This window comes from Hemicordylus capensis, chromosome 8 (genome assembly GCF_027244095.1).
Source record: "Hemicordylus capensis ecotype Gifberg chromosome 8, rHemCap1.1.pri, whole genome shotgun sequence".
NCBI classification, from domain to species: Eukaryota; Metazoa; Chordata; class Lepidosauria; order Squamata; family Cordylidae; genus Hemicordylus; species Hemicordylus capensis.
The window spans coordinates 14,695,139-14,701,498 of record NC_069664.1 but is presented as its reverse complement, the minus strand read 5'-3'; positions in this window follow the sequence as shown (position 1 = coordinate 14,701,498).

Genomic DNA, 6,360 nt, shown 5'->3' with positions numbered 1-6,360 from the left:
GGTTACAGGTGCATTTTACATTTATACAGACAATCTCAATGGTGCTGACACCCTAGACACAGTATGCGTGGCAATAAAATGGTGGTCTAAGTATCTAGTACACATGCGAATGATTCATTGTTCATCTAGTGATTATGCCTTATTTGGTTAGATCCTGTTTTCTGGCCTTGGGAAACTTAGCTGTCTTAGCAAGTTTCATAGATACAGTTTAGCTGGAGAGAGATAATGACGTTAATCATGAGAGGCAGTGAGATACCAGAACGTAAGGGTATACTCGTGGGTCAAATGGGCAGTAAGCCAGAATTTGGCTTTTTTTAATGATGTCCCTGAGTTTGGGCTAGGTTACTTTGTTAAAATGAGCTTTTCTAGGCAAAATTGAGTTTCTTTGGTTCTCTGAGCACATCAAGTTGAGCAGCCTTGGTGTAGACAATACCAAGCTAAATGGACCAAAGGTCTGACTCAGTATATGGTAGCTTCCTATGTAGTTTCTGAAGATCCCCTGATTTCTGACATCAGAATTTTGGAGTCTGGGGTGGTGATCTATTCTTGGATTCAGTGAATAAGGGACTTGGGTAGAAGATGCACTGAACATAGTGGGGCTTACTTCTCAGTAAACATGCATGGGATTTGCATTTCTGCTAAGGGTTACCCTCTGTTTTGTTTTATTAAATAAATAATAATAAACTTTATTTTTTCGTCTCCCTATAACAAATTGTTCTCTCACAACAGAACAGTAAAAAACATCCAATTAAAAAACAAATGAACAGAAGTGCTCTTAGCCACGGACCTTGGAGATCTAGTCCAAGGTCCAACCAAAGGCCACTGGGGCTGGGGATTATGGGAGTTGAAGTCCACTAACATCTGGGGACCCAACGCTGAGAATCCCTGGTCTAAAAGAACAAAGTGATGATGCCAGGCGGGTCTCACTGGGGAGGATATTTCCATAGACAGGGTGCCACCACTGAAATCCATAAAACACAATAAAAGCAATTTCATAAAATAAGTGGTTAAAACAAAGCAGAAAGCTGGTGTGGTGTGGTGGCTAGAGTGTTGGATTAGGTCCGGGGAGACCCGAGTTCAAATCAGCCATGAAACGAACTGAGTTACTCTGGGCCAGTCACTTCTCTCTCAGCCTAAATGACCTCACAGAGGAGTTTATTTTATTATTTATTTATTTATTCGATTTCTATACCGCCCTTCCAAAAATGGCTCAGGGCAGTTCACACAGAGAAATAACAAATAAATAAGATAAACAAAATGGATCCCTGTCCCTAAAGGGCTCACAATCTAAAAAGAAACGTAAGACAGACACCAGCAACGGTCACTGGAAGTACTGTGCTGGGGGTGGAGTTGTGAGAATAAACATAACCATGTGCAGTGCTCTGGGCTCCTTGGCGGAAGAACGAGATATAAAGTTAAAACTAACATAAATATATCTAAAGTAGAGCCTTTTGCAATTTAGAGGACAGGGCGTAGTCAGAAATCCTTGATATAAGAACTGAGGTGTTAACAGCATATCCCTGTTTTCATCTTTGAGAAGTTGGAGGGTGTGCATTAGAGCATGTGCAGAGTGCAGTTCCTTCAGCAATGAGTAACTGCAGCTTGCTTCCAAACATCTGGTGTTATGGTACAAGGCTTGTGGATGAGACAAGCTGTGAATTTGAGGCAGATTTTGGGAACAGATGTTACCCAATAACACCTTTCCTCTTTTATATCTTTGCTGTTAGCAGCAGACATTCCACTCTGCTGAGGAATTTGCTGTATCCAGTTTCATGCCATGCTGTGTCTGTCTTGCAACATACATAAGCAGTGGAACAGAGTCACCCTGTCAGTATCTAAGAGTTCAACTGAAAAAGCTGATTAGTCATAAAATACTGAAAAGAAGCTTTCAGAAGTAAAAGATTCTCTTATGTAGAAGAAGCAAGTAGAATGTTATCACAAGTCCAAAGTTATGCTGAGGGGTGAAAAAAAGAAGCATTCAGTGATCATTCTGTTCCATTCTCACCAAATGTAAAACTAGAGGATGGAAACCAAACAAAATGGCAAAGGCAGAGGAGGAAGAACTAATCAGCTCAAAATGTATCAGACACAAGAACTTTTATTGGACTGTTTTATAATTAAACATTTTTTCAGCATCCCTTGAGGCAGGGATGACTCCAAGCGGTAGCAAGGGGTAGAGTACACTCTCCCCTAAAATCTCCCACCAGACTGGAACTTGACAGCAAAGTGTCTGACAATACAGTCATAGGCTCATTTGCATCTAATGGAGAATGAGAGTTGAAGGAGCCTGAGGTTTCCTCACTGTTACGCACGCAACTCCGGTCCCGTCCCTTTCGCGACCCGAGGTTGCACTACAGAGACTCCAGTTTGAACCCTCGATTTGTAATGAGTTTTGCTGCTCAAAACTGAGGGTCAATGGAGCCTTCATAGTGTCCAAATGCAGCACTGGAGGCTGCATTCAGCCAGACGGAAGTCCCTCTCTCCCTCCGTGATTGGCTGTGTGGGCTGTCATTCAAGCAAGAAGGACAGTGTTAGTTCACAAGTTAGTTGCACTGACTGCAGAGAGAATGTCCTCCCTGTCCAAATGCGGACAGGAGAGCGGAGGGTTTGGGGGAGTGGAACCGCAGGTCTATTGGACCTGCAGTTCTGCATGATGTCCAAATGCAGCCACTGTGTCCTATCGCTTGAATGCATTATTTTAAAAGGCCTCCATGTTTAAAGAAGCCTCATTTACTCACTCAGCTAGCCCAGAACAAGCAGTAGAAGCCGATGAAGCCAGGTAGGTAGGAGACTCCTCCAGCCTCCCAGGAGCAACCCATATGCTTAACTTCCTTCCTGGCCAGGAACTGGGCTGGGTGAGACCATGAAGCTCTTCTCACAATCCGTGAGAAGAGCTCCTTCTGGGTCTACGGGGAGAGCGGACTTAGCCCGCTCTCCCCGTAGACGAGCAGCCGCTCGTAGCTGGGCGGCCAGATCGGCTGCCCACACAGCTGCCAGTTCCACCACGGAGCCGGTGGGGGCTGCAGGGATCAGGGGCCATGCAGCCCCCAGAAGCTCCAGGGTGCCCCGCGCAGGCGGGTGAGGCATCCTGAAGAGACCCCTGAGCCCGGGAGGCTGCTTGCAGCCTCCGGGTCGGGGGTCTACTCGTGTGTTGCCACGTGCTGCAGCAACCCACAAGCAACGAAACGCAGTTAATGGAGCGCTCGCTCTGTTAACCTCCTTTAAGGGGAGGGTGCTTTAGGCGGGCTAGCTGCCTTGAGAGCCCGGTGGTTCCCACAATCCACGGAAAGAGGGCTAAGCTTCCTTAGCCTGCTTTCTGTGGATCGTGGGAATATCCTCCATGTGTGTAGGGGGCATGCAGGGGGCATCTCTTCTGCAGATTTCAACTGGCCGGGTTCCGACCTCTTTCCTGCCTCATGATCTTGGGACAGGAAGAGAAAACTAATCTGGAAAGCAGACTGGAAGGTTTGGCTTAATCCAAAAAGACAGTATCTTCTAAGTGGAATCTGGCCCATGTTCTGAATAAGTTTGAAAATATCAAGCAAGTAAATAATAATAACTTTACTTAATAAAGTAAAGAAACAAACAACATTACCTTACCTCTTTAAGTGTTGTATAGCAAAATCCTTGCTTCCCTAATAATATCCACCCCATTGCTTCCCCAAATTAGTTCTAGAATCACGCCCAGTTTGGGGGAACAGAAAACAAAGATTAGTATCTATACTGGGCTGCAGTGATTAAAAGTGATCACCACATAGAGTTGTACATATCAGGTGGTATAAAAATATGATAGATAGATAGATAGATAGATAGATAGATAGATAGATAGATAGATAGATAGAAGAATTTGGAAACGAAAACAGGTTGAGATGCCAATTGCTGTTTCAGCTGCAAACGCCGTTTCCTTATCCCTGTAATGTTATGGTTCTTGGAAGTAGATACCACCAGAATGTGTTTGGGTTTTATTTTTATTTTTAATAACAATGATGAAATCAGTGATTTGCTCACTTTGCCATCTGTCATGGACTTGGTATTTGAGTTAAACAGAAATGATGTCTGTTTATGTATTATATCTTTTATTGTAAACCACTTTGTAAACTTTTATTGGAAAGTGGTATGTAAATATTAATAGTGGTTAGAGTGTTGGACTAGCACCGGGAAGACTTGAGTCTGAATCCCCATTCAACCATGAAACTAACTCGGTGACTCTGGGCCAATCATGTATCTCTCAGCCTAACCTCCCTCACAGGGTTGTTGTGAGGGTAAACAAAACGATGGACACTACTCTGAGCTCCTCGGAGGAAAAGCGGGATATGAATGTTAAAAAAAAAATTAAAATAAAAATAAAATAGTATCAGATTTAATTTAAATGGGTTCATATTTACTCAAAGACTTCAAAGTAAAGTGATTTACATTGCTTGCATTTATATGAGCCTTAGGTATTGTGTTGTTCCAAATGCACAGGGCTGCACAACTTCGGCCCTCCAGCTGTTATGGGGCTACCACTCCCATCATCCCCAGCCACAGTGACCAATAGTCAAGGATAATGGAAGTTGTGGTCTGACAACAGCTGGAAGGCCAAAGTTATGCAGGTCCGCAAATGCGGGAGGTTCCAATATGACAATACATATTGCAAGTTGTTCTAGTAAGAACTATCTGCCCACTTCCCTTTCACTATCTCTCCAACTGGACTAAATTTGGTCCAAATTGGTTACGCAGTTCATAAGTTAGCCCACTTGCAACTCAAATGTTCAAGCGTCCGCCATCTTGATTTGGGGCAGATGACATAATCACAAACTATGCCGTTGAGGTGTCCCTGTGTGTCCCTACAACTGTACCCAATTTGGGTCATATTGGTCCAGGCATTGTGAAGTTGACAGTAGGGATATGCACAGAACCGGTTCCGTGCATTCCCAGGAGGGCGGGGGGGTTACTTTAAAGGGCAGGGAGGGTGCCTCCTTCCTGCCCATCCTTGCCCCGCCACTCTCTGCCCCCCCTCACTGGCACTCTCCCAAAAAGCAAGGCTGTGGGACTACAGTTGCAGCCCCATTCAGCATTGCCACACAAATGGCCAGCGCATGTGCGTGTGCGCATGTGCGTCAGCCATTTGTGTGGCGAAGCTGAATGGGACTGCAAGGAGGAATGCTGCAGCCCCATGCCCACATTTCTTGGGAGAGCGCCGGTGGGGGTGGGGGAGAAGCAACGGGGCTGGGATGGGCAGGTAGGAGGCACCCTCCTTGCCCCTTAAAGTAAACCACCACCACCCCAGCCTCCGAACCGGCTCAAACACTGGCACTTCGAACCAGTTCGGCACTCCAGAAAAGTAGCGCTGAATCAGTTCCATGCACATCCCTAGTTGATAGGGCAGGACGCACATGGACAGACACCCACACAGAATGCTGGGTGATCTCATAAAATGTAAAGTGTACCGCTGAGTTAGTGTCGACTCCTGGCACCCACAGAGCCCTGTGGTTGTCTTGGTAGAATACAGGAGGGGTTGACCATTGCCATCTCCCACACAGTATGAGATGATGCCTTTCAGCATCTTCCTATATCTCTGCTGCCCCGATATAGGTGTTTCCCATAGTCTGGGAAACATACCAGCAGGGATTTGAACTGGCAACCTCTGGCTTGCTACTCACGGCATTTTCCTGCTCTTATAAACCTACTGGAAAGTAGGCTAAAAATGGAACGTAGGAAGTTGTCTTCTATTGAGTCAGACCCCTGAGCCATCTAACTCCGTATTGTCTATGCCAGCGGTTCCCTTCCTTTATGCAGATTACTACATTGTCATCAAAAGCTTTTGCGGATCACCACATCAGCAAGCAGTTGTAAACATTTTTAACATCGCTTATGGATGACAGGAGCCAAACATGGGGTATCCAAGGGGTATTTAAAACAGCTATTTCTAGTAATTTATTTTGTTATATTCCCCAAGAATGCAAATTACATTGCAGATAATAATGTAACACTGTATATGATACATAAAAGTTACATGGGATTATATTATTATTACATTCTCTTCCCCCCCATCCATGAATCACCTGCCGGACCCTTGCGGACCACGGGCCACAGGTTGGGAACCCTGGGTCTAGAGCGTCTCCAGGGTTCCAGGCAGGCGTCTCTCCCAGCCCTACCTATAGATGTCAGGGATTGAACCTGGGACTTTCTGAGTGCTAAGCAGAAGCTCTTTCACTGAGCCATAGCCCCCTCATCATTCAGGTCAACCAGGCAGTCCTACCTACCCAGAACTGATGCCCAACACATCATTTGGGAAGTTCATTTGAGAGGATAGCTGGTCTTGTGGTAGCAAGCAGGGTCTGCCCTGGTTGCCTATGAATGGGAGACTTGATGTGTGCA